Below are 13,814 nucleotides of genomic sequence, written 5' to 3'. Positions count from 1 at the left end.
ATGAGGTATTACCGTATTTGAGTGTACAGTTTAAATGATGATTACTTTGCTATTACACTTGCAGTGGAGTTTTTGGAGTTATTAAGGTTCTGGACTAGTTATCGGTTGCCGGTGAGGAGCAAGCAATAAATAAGCGTCTGTTGATGTGTGATGAGGGAATGAAAGCTCACACACCTGTTACTCTGTTGGTAAAGAGCGTTTATAGTGCATAGTTTGGAAGTAAACATGTGAGCTGTTTAATAAAGAATCTCTTTTATTCTATCACACTGCACCCTCACTCCTCTTCCTGTCTCTCATCTGAGTCTGTGTTCAGGTATGTGCTAATCTCATATTTCTGTCAACGCATAGATGTTCCGAAATTGGCAGAGGACACAGTCAACAAGTTATTTAACTGGGAAGAGAGCACGTTTTTGTGTTCTGTGTCCTGTAGAAGTGTCAGTCATTCTGAAGGTAGCTCGACAATAATGCTGTTAAAACAGAAACAGAACGGTCTTACTTCGGCCGTGTGACTCAGACATACAAAGGCCAAACTTCAGAAAAACGTCAGCAAAATCTTAGGTGACAGTCAGTAAAGGGCAAAGCAGGGACTGTTCCTGCTCTATGCAATACCTAAGGAAGGAATTTTGAGCAACTGCTGTTAATATATGCTTCAGCTGGTCTCTGTGTGCTTCAGGGGAACACTGTGACTCCCTCTTTAATTCTCTCTGAGCTGTGAAGATACATTAACACCTTTAGCTATTAAATGAGAAATAAACTCTTGGCACACTGAGTACCATCAAGAAATTCACTGCGGTGACAAGTTTAGGAATGTCAGTGTATCATGAGACAGAGAATGTGTTATATGCATAATGTGTACCAAGCAGAGAGTGGATGATCAAGCCTGGAAAAGGATTTAGATTACCATTCATTTTAAATGTGTAATTTATGCAGTAAACATTTAATTGCATTGTGCAATTTTGCAATTTCTATTAGCTAATAAGTCAGACCCTATTCCTCACAGTATGTAGGTGAATCTAGTGTGTGAAGATGATAGTGAGACAGATTCATGCTGTGGCATTCATAACAGAAATTAGTTGATGAAGTTATGCGTTCATAATGCTTACCTTCAGGGACAGCATATGACTCTCAGTGAGGCAGAAGTTTTACCGTGTTCCCAACTTAGGAACAGAACAGAACGGCATGCAAACCTGAGGTACTTTCTGGTCCTTTTTAGGTATTTTCTGTCATGATTTTTCAGTGCAAGTACCTGCTGTTCTTTTGAACTCAATGTGCAAAGTTAGGCAAGGCAAGCAGAGAAAATAAAGTTTATCATACTTTATATAGCAGACAGCAAAAGTGTAAGGTAAAGAGCTTATTCCTTTAAAAGAAGTAGGTTAGCCTGACCCAGAGCACCTTTCTGGCTGTATGGAAGCACAGTTGGTACCAGTAAATGTCGGGTGGCCAAAAAAATGTTGTTATCAGAATCAGAATCAAATAAAGTGTTCAGGATCAAATGTAAAAGTACAGAGGAATTTAACTTGGCTGATCAGTGCAAAATATATAATGTGGAAAAGGAGTGTAAACAGACCAACAAAGTGCAGACACAAATACTGTATAATAAACAATAAATACAAATAAAATGCTTGCACAATAAAATAACACAATCAATGCAATGCAGAATATCTCATTTCCAGTGTATACTTGTATGTTCTACATTGAAGATAATAGAAATAGAAATTCTACCATAGAAAATATAAATATAAAGGGTGCAAAAGTAAATTGTTCGCCTTCTTGTCTAGAGATATCAAGTTTGAACCTCGACGTTGCCTTCAGCCATCCGTGGCCAGGAGTCCTAGAGAGATAAATTGTCTGTGCACTTTGGGTGGGAGGGATGGCAAACTCTCTCTCAAGTGTGTCAATCACGGTGTGTTTTCTCAGGCAGCCACACAAATCAGCGTGAATGCTACGAGTGAAAGATCTGCTCCTATTTCTCTGGAGGACAGATCCTTCACTGCAGAGGCCAGGCACGCTGTGGAGTGTGGAGGATCATTGTCTTCACTGCTACATTATGTCTGAAATCAAAGCAATGTGGAGTGCAGGTCTGTGGTTTACCAATCAGCCAGATAACTAGAACAGCCTGCCATGCTGTGCTCCCACTAGCATGCCCGTATCCATGACAACAGGTACAGCGCTGCTTGTTAATGCAGGTGTTTACTGTTGGGAGAGTGCGAAAATTATTCTCACACATGTGGCCCTTACACACAAACTGGCCATGCGACTCGTGTGACCTCAGGGCTGAAGTGTCCTCAAGCTTGCTAACTGTTCTGGGAGAAGTTTATCCTTGCTGTTACTTTCAAAAGCAGGTATGTATAAATAGACTATATTGCAGTCACGCTGAGTTCCTAGAAATAGTGTGTAGCATTTTCAGGAAATTTGACAGGTCGTGTGTGTGTGTGTGTGTGTGTGTGTAGACAGGGAACACAAGTTTTTTGTATGCAGCTGGCTGACACAGGTGCCTACAGAAACAACTGGCACCCATCCAGATATGGACTACAAGCACCATACTGGAGCAAAAGACAGGAGAGACAGAGGAAAAGAGAGCAGGTGGATATGAGGAAAAAAGGACAAGATAGACCGAGACAGAAAATGAGAGAGGCAGACGGCAGCAGACTGACTGTCTGTCTAGATTGGTAATGGAGGTGGAAAGCTGGTTTTGAAAAAAAAGAAAGAAAAAAAATCACATGCACTATAAATCCCCTCCCCATCCCCCCAAACCTCCTGCTTCTTTGGCATGGCTTGGCAGACAGACAGAAATGCATTAGCACTGGGACTAAAAATAAAGAGCTACTCAAATTCCACGCCTGTCCTCCATTTGACTATTCATTGTATTGACAACCTCCAGTCACAATGGGTACATGTTCACCTCGTTTAACATAATTATAGGCATGCAATAAATTTTTTAGGCTGTCTTTTTTAAATCATTATCATTTTGGATTTTAATCCGAGAATTATGACATGCATACTGTATGTGGCCCTGAAATTAGACAAACAGAAACGAATGTAAACAGAAATGTTTACAATCTGAAAAGCATCATGTATTCCAAAGCAGTGCTAAACAGTACAGCATATGCTGTGTTTACATTTATTTTACCTTTAAACAGCTACATTTTTAATATATGCATAAGGGTTACAACTGAGCCATAATCGAAGCAGGTTCTTTTACTCGTGATTAGGCCAGTAGGTTTCTTCCAGTCTCCCAAGGTTCTTTCAGCAGACACACAGGGCAGGCTGTGGTGCATTGGAAATCAATCAGGGCTTGTATAAAGCCTGAAGCTTTTACCCAGATGTGAGTGAAAGGGGGATGGGGTGCAGTGGGGTGGTGCCTCAGAACAAGAGGAGGTGAGCTAAACAGTTAGATATACATGGATACCGGAGACGTACAGAGGAAGGGTCATCAAGGTTAGACTTTATTGTCTGATGTAAGCAGTGCGATCACTTGCTGAGCAGCGATAAAAACTGGAAGTGGTGGTGAAATAAAGCTTGTGTAAGCCATTATCATATTATGATCACTAACTTATTAATGAAAGCATTAAGCTATGTAAAACCTGCCTAATATAACAAATACATTATCATTTGATACACCAAATGTGACCAAACATTTGATGACAACTGACAATGACACCCATATGTGGCCTTTCCTGTAGATTTTCTTCTGCTGTGTTGGAGTGGTCAGGGCTGCAGGCTCTGGTGAGTGAGGTCCCGGTCTCTAGGCTGCACATCTCTCCACTGAGGGCAGTGGTGGCTGAGATGGTCCTGGGCTGTTGATTGGAAAGTTGGATGTTCAAGCCCCAGCCAAGCTGCCCCTTAACCCTTTCTGCTTAAAGGGTGCTGTATAATTTCCACAACATCCTAAGCTGGACAATGTAAAGAAGTAAGACAATGTAATTTCTGTGCTGTAATGTGTATGTGACAAATAAAGTCTTCTTCTTCTTCTTCTTCTTCTTCTTTCCTACAAAGCAACACTAAACATAATGGAATTTTCTAAATAATCTCCCCATGCAAGCAATTTCACACCATCACTATTAGGTGATTCAAACATATCAGAAGTACACCAAACTAGTTCAGTTCAGTTATTGTGGCATTTCAAAAATGTAGTTACACAACCTCATGTCAACAAAAATGAATAGACTCAGGTTGTAATATCAATGGTATAATGTCTTCTGAAGAAGTGTCTATATCAGTTGTTATAAAGAGTTTACTGAGGTGTCATATAGTGTTATGATTATCACCATTAAGCCATTAAGTTTTACTAATCAAGCAGTTGTTTTACTCAGTTCTCTGTTTACTGTTCTTTGTCTCTGAGAAATACAGTATAGCATAGATTACAAATTATATACTTAAAAAGCTTTTGGATTATATATTAAATACTTTTTGATTATCTGTTTCATGAGACATCTGCCATGGAATTGTCTTATACTGTTTTGCAAAACAGTACTGTTGAATGCTCAGATAATAAATTTTCTTAAATAGCATGCAGAGTTTTAGCTGCAAGGTTTATATTATTGTGCTCATTCAGCTGTGTCATCATTTCTATAGTAAAAACCTACACAGTAACTTGTTTGTCAATGATTTTATGTTCTCTCCCCACTTGTACATGATATAAGAGGAGTATAACAATATTTTTTTTTTCTTATATAATAATAAGGAAAGGAAAATATAGATCATTATTACAATTGTTTCTTTACATGTAGTAATTAATATCAGATTAATGTTTTTACATGTAACATACAGTGTAAAAATTTCTTTTATTATTAATATATGAAGTATAATAATAAACATATTACATGCTGGCCGATTTCATTCAAGACCAATGGGTCATTCTTACATACTGGTTACATTTGATTTCTTGTTATTGTTGTTATTGTATTCTGATTTTGGTGTTTTTATGTAAGATTTTTTTAATCGTTGTATTGACAATAAACACAAGACAGCAGCGTAATACTCCCCTGTCTTTTACCTTTTTCTCCCATAAGTCCAGTAATCTATAGATCAAAATCTGATTATTCATATTTTAATACGTATCCTACTTCTTGATATGGTTAATCAGATAACGTAAGCCTGAACCCATTCAGTCCCCCAACACTGCTAGCAAGACAGTGTACAGGAGATGCTGCTTTTAATTTCCTCCAAGCTGATCTGAGATCAGGATCCAAAAAGAGCGTCTAAGGCGTTCCTCCTTCTCTTATCGCAGCTTGTCTGAAACCTGTTCGTTTCAGTTTTTTGTTCTGAACGGAAAAACTTGCAGACTCCTGTATTAACAGCATAATGGAGCTCCAATCCTATACAGAAGTGCTTATTATCTGTTACTTCGTCATGTATGTGAGTTCTCCATCATCGAATGTGTTATCAGTGTGGTCCAGCTACACATTAGGAAACTCAAACACACAGTCATGGGAATTCCACAAGGCCTAAGAGAGAGCTTATCACCTTTAAATAAAGCCAATCTCTAAGGAAAGAAACAGGAGAGTGTACAGGTGGCAGGTCCAGAGGGCAAACACTTTTCACTAAGGAAAAATATTTTTTCCAACTGCCTGTAACTGTGGAAAATGGCAATATGCATAGAAGGCTGTTTTAATAGGTTCATATCTATGCATAACACTTTGAACAATTCCCTGCATTAAGTATACAGATCACTCAACAGAGAGTGACATAATTGCTTTATATGTAAATTAGGGTCAATAAAGCATCATAAATATTCAGACTGCCACTATAGACATTATTTTTCCACCTATTCCGCACAATGTATGATTTAAGTCAATTATGTGAGAAACATGCATCTGTGAATGATTAGGCTGAGGTTGAATAGATACTCTTACTGTATTCTCTCTCTGTTCTTATACTCCTGTGAAGATTAGGTGTCCCTCTCTGACATGCAGACACACATGGTTTATTTACATAACAGTTTTGCTCGTGGGATGATGCTACAAATGCCACGTTGCTGTCTCCCTGCTGTTGTGTGATCCAGCAGTAAAGCACCATAGCTGACCTGCAGCTACCTGTATCTCAATGGACCGAAAGGACACTTAAGCCAGACAAATTTAAACTCACTGAAAGTCAGTTTCATCTTGTATCAGACTAAATAACTGATGGCCTAATCTGTGCATTTGTCTGTTTTAATTTGTCTCAGTTAACTCAAAGACATTTATGTATTGATGAAACTGAAGCCAGTAGGACAAAATGAGCAATAATGTGTCTCTGTTGTCTGATAAATGCCATCACTACACTTAATGTGTGTGTAAAAAGCACTTTTACAGATCTATTTCTGACACTCAACACACACACACACACACACAGAAGGAGAGAGTGAGGCAGAGAGAGAGTAGTGTGCACTGGAAATTGAATAAATCAGATTATCAAAGCAAGACACTAATATTTCTAAAAACGTTCTACACAAATTGAATGACTTTTTGGAATCTTAAAAGGGTTATCAGTATGTCTGTTCAAATACCGAATGTATGTGTGTGTGTGTTACACCTTGTGCTCCCATATTTGTGTTTAGCAACATTTGCACAAGTAATGGTAGCAAACAGCCTCCTCTGTGGTGTGAGTCATTCTTTCCAGTTTAGCTCTTGGAAACAAAGTTATGATACAGGTATTTATCATTTTTTCCCACTGTTGACTAAAGATGAAAATAAAAGTCAGGCATTTCAGAGGCCTAAACCTTCAACTATTGTTTGATAATGCTCATGCGCTGTCACTACAGCAACAAGCAGTGTGTCTATCTTTGACTACTGGATCACATATCTGTTCAGAACAAACAGAACCACAGAGAAACACCATAGCAACACTATGGCAACAGCAAGGCAGAGAATCTCACCGTATCTGACCATTACCTCTCCTCAGTGAACTCAGAGACTCCCAGTGACGTACACTTTGACTTACAGTATATAGTAGGAGGTTTAGAGTAATGTGTTTGGAGGAAGTCTTTACATTTCATTTATTTTAGAATGTGCCCAAAACATACCATTCATCATACAAGGCCAGATCAAGAAAAAAAGGATGAAGAAATACAGAACTCTGTGTTCCACTATAAACATCATGGCCTAGCTCCTATCTAAATGTAAATGCAATATGAAGTGTTTAGAGAACACACAAGAATTTTTCCAACATATAAGCGAAGCCCACACCATATGTTATTAAGTGCATGTCCTTTTGCTTATATTATGTTAGACAAGCACAACATGCTATTTCATTATGATAACATTACACAACATTACACAACTCCGTAACAACGTCTCCATTTACTGTATACTGGTATACTGTGCATGTCTCTGGAAAATATATTTCTTGGGATTCTTTATCTAAAAATTTAAATGAAGTAAAATAAAATAAAAATGCAATTTTCAAAATGGTCAAAGGGTCCAATTTAAATATGCAACCAAGCATACTATCAAACAGACAGACTAACAAGTGGAGTGATCTGCCAGTTTATTTTATACTACATAAATGTGCCTAATAGGTTGGCATCTTAGTGCATGTGTGATTTAAAGCTGTAAGTGTAACCCAGCAGTAATCTGGAGCAAAGCCAGCTCTCTGTAGCTTTGTGCTAGTGTGAAAACAGTGAACTTTCCTCTCATTATCCCAATTGCTTCCTCCGGATGTCCAGTGGGAAAGGGAGGGGGGAACATTAGCCTTCACTACTCCTCTCAGAGCATTTGGACAACACTAACAGCAGCATCCCAGAGATTTGTATGAATGGTTATTGCTTTCAAGTCATCAAATAAAGCTATTAACAGAAGATTTAGAATTCTGAATAGTTCTTTGGGTGAAATGCTTAAAATGACAAGCTTTCTTGTATGCTTATATCATTTCAGGCTTTATTATAGGCTCTTAGTGGTAGCTGAAGAGCATTGTTTTAGCATCAGTTCATTTGGTTCATCTGTCCCCTGAGACCTACTGAGAATGAGCTGAGCAGTGTATTCTCTCCATCCCTCCCTTTCTCACTCTCATTCATAGTATCTCTCCGCTCTTCCCTCATGTGACTCCCAGAGAGCAGAAAGCAAATATGATCTGATGCTTCTAGAGTGTGTGTGTGTGTGTGTGTGTGTGTGTGTGGACAGCTGGCAGAAAATGGCTATGAACAGTCAGGGTCAGCTAATGGGAAGTCTGAAATATCCTGCTCTGAAAGAGGAAGTGAGAGTGAAAGGGAGATGTTAGGAAGTGAAATATTTATAATAAAAAGGGAACACTGATCCGGCCTGCATATTTCCTTTAGTCCTAACTGTCACTCAGGGAGCTGGCTGTTGTTTTTCTGTAGGCGTGTCACTCAGTTACAAAAGAAACCATTACACATGGGGTCTGAAATAGGTTTCAAGAAAAAAAAGAGTACACAAAGACTGGTCTATAATGTTTAGAAAGCTGTGTGAAAGTGTCCTTGACATTTGAACCACTCAGAAATGATTGTGAATCTACTTTACGTACACTTTTCCAAGGACACAAGGTTGTTTTTTGTGTGTGGCATATGGAACTTATATTTCCCCTTCAGTCTGTCCTCTCTGCTGTTTTTGTTCCATTAAGCACCTACAAGGTGATAATCAGTGACCCTAACACTAACTGACTTGAGTAAGCAGTGATATGGGCGAAGGATAGGATTGCCATATGTTTGCTCTAAACTGTAGATTTATCAACAAATATATAGTTATAGTCAGTACAGTGCAGTGTAAATCTACTCCACTGGGACGTGTTTTGCTCCCTGTCTCTTGCCTTAGCGCCCTCTCTGTGGCTCTGGCTCATTTCTGCTAACGTATACACACTCTCAATGAGACAATGTGCCTTAATTTAGATTCTTATAATAATTAAAATAATTGAACAAAACCAAAATAAACCATTCCTCATGTTTATTTGTATCTGAATCCAGCCGAATCCCAAACTGTCCTTTTTTATATGAAAGTCTTTTTTATATGAAAGTTGTGGGTGGATACGTTAGTCACATGATTTTACACTTGACACTAATGTAAACATAAGCAATAGTAACAGCAGTAGAAGAGGCTTAAGGTACGAATTAACTAAGAATCAAGCACTAAGGAAGACTGCTGTATCATGATATCAAGTAGAACAGTAATTCTATTTTGTTTTCCCTGACTGGTAAAGTTCAATAGTCTGCAACATTGTCTAGTTTCAACTGTAATATGTCCTGGTTTGGCACATTTGGTACCCAACACAGGGTACTTAGTTATGTTTAGTCACATGGCAATGGAAATAACAAATATGTTAGCAGTCAAAATTAAACAGTCAGGGTTTTTCTCTGTGGCTTCTAGGAAAATACAGCCAGGTGTATGTAGGCCTAAGACGCAAACTCAGCTAGCCTCATGTGTCTATTAAAATAGGAATGGAACTCATCCAAGTGCTGTAATGGCAGAGAAAGACCATGGAGGTTTGGTCATGGATTTGCCAGGGAAAGTTTGGAGATAATTTGGAATCAGTGAGTAACACAGCTGTTGTCCCTTTCTAAATAGCATTAAGTCCAGTTTTCACCTGAGGCAACACAGCACAGACCACAAGCTGGAAACTTTTCATTGATTTTCATTTCTCAGCTGTGCACAGCTCACAAGCGTCATGTAGAAGCATGGAGTGTCATTTATGTGCTTTTTCACAGGGGCTAGTAAATATACTGTGCAAATATCTGTATTGACTGACAGATTAATAAACACCCTGCTTTACCACATATATATGATCAAATAAAGTTTACTGTCCCAGTGAGATTTCCACTCCTGTTCTCAATGGCACTTTCATGAAGTTAGGAATTATGACCGATTGCTGTGGGCAAGCACTGCTGAAGTTACACTATATCTCATGCACAGTTTTGATTATGGGCATAGACTTTACAGAGTAGCATGAATATTATATTGTATTTTGTACATTCATCAACATCGGAGCATGCAGTGTTAGAGCGGAGGCAAGTCAGCTTAATTACTGTGTCTGGTGTGAAAAGGGCTTTAGGCATAAGATACTTTATTAATAAGAGATGGCTTGAAGTGGTCCTCCAGCTAATTATGCTGTTGAAAGCAAATTTGGGTTTTAATGTCATGTTTTCTTTGTGATGTGTAAGAAATAAAAACATGCTGTTATAGAAAAATAATAAGTGAAATTACATGAACCTCCACAGACATGGTTATTTTCCTATAACAGCACATCCAGAAGTGTTTTATTCATCTCATATCACTGCAGTTTTTTGAAACAATTACAGTTTATATTATTTACTAAAAAATTACTTCCCATAGCTACTTTTTTTGGTAGTTAGCGCCTAACTTACTTTTCAACATCTATGAAATGTTCCCACACCAGAATCTCATGAATTTAATAAGAATTTTTAATAAAACATGATCAGTGATCATCTTTCTACGAAAAGTCATTTGTCTTAGTAAATAAATAAATAAATAAACAAGAAGCTCCTTTTTTATTTGTTTCACTGTAGTTAATAAATAATTCCAAATAGCTACTTAATAACATTCTTGAAGATGAATAACTGAATAATCATTTGACAGCTATTTATTCAGAGATGCCCTGTGACTGCACTGGGACTCGAGCATCACATACACTCACATTCACACTTATAGGCAACTTTGTGTACTCGATCCACCTACTAGCCGTTTTGTCTTGACCCGAGAACCAAGAGGAAAACGTTTCTATAGTAACAACTAATTCACAGGGACATGTATGGCAGATGCTTTACACAATTTATGCATAATAAAAAACAGTTAAAAGATGTTGCTATTTAACAAAAAGAAAAAAAGAAACATTTAGTTATTAAAAAAGTAATTTGTTTATTTTAGGAAGGAGTCTACACTACCAAGGCTTTGTAATAGTGGATACTCTAAATACAATGCCTGACAACAGGTCCTGGGTTAACTGAAATACCTATCCAGCTCCAGTTACTGAAAATTTCCTCCTGACTTCTCAGAATGTTATATATCTACTTTATATATATAACATATTTCCTATGAGACAAGACAATCCGAGGTGTCATAAAGCTTTCAGCTTTTTTGAAATTTTCAGACGGGGAGAACTATATATAAAGAGGAGAGATTGATTTGTCTCTGCCAGGTAGGGATGAGTGAAGGATGGGGCTTCTTTTGTCTGCCTTCCCATTCAGAGGATGTCACAGATGGACAAGGAGAGGGGGATGGGGGGAAAGAGAGAGAGAGAGAGAGAGAGAGAGAATGAGAAAGAGAGAGACAGACAGCAGAGACTGAGAGACACATTCATTTCATCCATCATCACTGCCCTCGTCATGCATGGCACCCACTCATTGTACTAGTATGTATCTTTTCAGTTCACAGTGTTCAGTTCTCTAGCACCGGACCCTTTCTCATTATTTCCAACTGTAGAAACATCATTGTAACAGTTCATGGATGGTGTCAAAACACCAGCAGGTGTTTCAAAGGCGAAATGCAAAACCCTAATCCTGACACAACACGAGTAGACATCTTGAGAAACATAAAAGCAACAAGCTTTAGGAAAAACAAATCAGAACTGCAGTATTCTTACATGCAAGAATTGGAGGTGAAAAGAGGAAACAAATGAAACGGATGTCAGAAGGAAGAATTGAAAACAATGACCAAATAAGGAAAGGAGATATTGTAGTGACCTAACGGACTGAGCATTATTGTGATATTAAGTTTGCAGTTGCTATGAGAAGAGGCTGAATGCTGTTCTTTTGACTTGTGCAATATGTTATCCAGCAGTATCTCTGTTACCATAATCTGTGTAAAGAAATAAATACCCATGTCTTTATTTTGCCAGTTCTGGTCCATTTGATATCCAAACATTGGCAGGTGACCCCCATGCTGAGCAGACTTGGAGATAATATCAACAGGAACATGCTGTTGTGTCCACAAAAAGCAGTCAGGCGAGCAGTCCACGCCCAAATCCTAGAAACACACACACACAGACACACACACACACACAGATAAACTGAGGAGAAGTGACAAGTCAAGCCATTGTGCAGAGTTGAAAATGACAGTGGCTAAATGTGACAAGCATGAAAGCGCAATAATCACTGTCATTCCAGTCACAGCTTCATTTGGGTTATTTTGTTTTTTTGCCCTTGTAGAGGTCAATGTGTTTCTGAGCAACAAACAAGCAACAGAACTAAATGTCCAGTGCCAGTCAAGCTGTGTTATTCAATCTAGAAACCTGAACTTCATAAATCTTATCCTCATACATGCCACTCAATTTTTTTTTCTCCTTTAAAACAATACCACATCGTTGGAAAGCAAAATGAGCTCCTGACCCCTCCTCACATATCACCCCACTTTTTCAACAAAGATTGAGTTGCTTTCGATGGAAAGATTAGTTGAGAGCTCTTCACCCTGTCTACATGGAGTGTGCTTTTCACTGTGAAAGAAGATGAAATATGGGTGTTGTCAAAATGGCAGCCGAGAGTCAGATCAAAATATAAAGACAGTGTTATTATGATTGATAGCTGGAAACAAGACAAACACTGAAAGACGCATATTGATGGATTTTCTGTTCATATACTTCTTCATACTGCAATCTGTAGATGTGTTTATGTTCCCCACTGGGGCTGCAGCCGGAGGCTGAGTTTGCCTAATTATTTATTTAGCCCCCTTCCCCCCTACACCACTACCTCACACAATAAAACATTAATTCCCCAAAGAGCCGTGTTCACCCCAACCCCCTTATTCACTGTGTGTGTGTGTGTGTGTGTGTGTGTGTATGCAATGCAACTCTACACACACACCTGCTAATGGCAATCCTTTGTGACAGACATCACTTCCTGAAGAGAGAGTAGTAGGGATCAAGCTTTGGTTCTGCCCCCTGTCTGTCTGTCTGCTACCTATGATCAAGCACAGACTTGAATTCCATAGACACTTCTGCCCATCACTCTGAGATCTTCAGACACAGCATCACCACATTTTTTAAATACAAAAGGAATTGTCTGAAATCTAAACATTAGCTTTCCTCATTCTGTTTACAAATCTGTGTACATCCTATGTGCTACATTGGTGCTATCCCCAAGTCTCTGCCATAAATTAGCCTAAATTTGTATTATATCCTGGAAATTTGAATCCAAATTTTGCTGTTTCCTAGGCTGGATTTCTCATTAATACAATATTTGACTGGTAAGCATAGTGGGCATGAAAAGAAGCTCTTTTGCTTTTAGGAACTAATAGTGAAACAAATTTTATACCTTATCCATGAGATTGGTGTATTTTTTTTCTCCTATTAAATGACACTGAAACTAGCTTTAGCTCTACTGTATCCCAGACAACCGCTAATTTCTCACAAGAATAACAAAAATATAACAGCAAGCAATTAGCACCAGAATCACTGAGCACATCACAAACATTTCACTCTAACCATATTTATGATTTACATGCTTTCTTAGCGGTCACTTAACTGCAATCCTCTGGGGTCCTTGGTGGTCCAGCAGCAGGATCCTGCGCTCTCACCACTGCAGCTCATAGGGATTGACTCTCAGGGCCAGTCCCAAGCCTGGATGAAAATAGGAGGGTTGTGTCAGGAAGGGCATAAAACCTGTGCCAAAAAAAAAAAAATCAAAGTCGTGGCAACTCTGAATAGGGAGAAGCCGAAACACAACAACTTCACTCAGATCCACTGACTGACAGATTTTGAAAATAACTGAATTTATTAGCCGCTACTAAATACCATCATCCACTTTTTATTTTAAGGCAGACGTATATATTATAACGGTTGAACAGCATAAATGCACAGTTTGTCAGGAAGAGCAGCAGTTAATGAAAAGGTTGCCAGGTTTGTGTGTTTATGCCAAATTGGCCTAGTTGTAAAAT

General features: G+C 38.5%; 1 long non-coding RNA gene across 1 annotated transcript; it reads right to left on the bottom strand.

Moving 5' to 3' along the window:
* Positions 1-3,329: 3,329 nt before the first annotated feature.
* LOC131354926 (uncharacterized) lies at positions 3,330-13,506 on the bottom strand. Its single transcript, XR_009204794.1, has 4 exons — positions 13,403-13,506; positions 12,743-12,838; positions 11,762-11,909; positions 3,330-3,893 (listed from the first exon to the last, which is right to left on the bottom strand). It is a non-coding gene; the product is annotated as an uncharacterized LOC131354926 (long non-coding RNA).
* Between the last annotated feature and the right edge of the window lie 308 nt (positions 13,507-13,814).

This window comes from Hemibagrus wyckioides, linkage group LG06 (assembly GCF_019097595.1).
Source record: "Hemibagrus wyckioides isolate EC202008001 linkage group LG06, SWU_Hwy_1.0, whole genome shotgun sequence".
Lineage (NCBI taxonomy): Eukaryota > Metazoa > Chordata > Actinopteri > Siluriformes > Bagridae > Hemibagrus > Hemibagrus wyckioides.
Note: the sequence above shows the minus strand (reverse complement) of the source record. Positions and strands in the feature narration are given on the sequence as shown.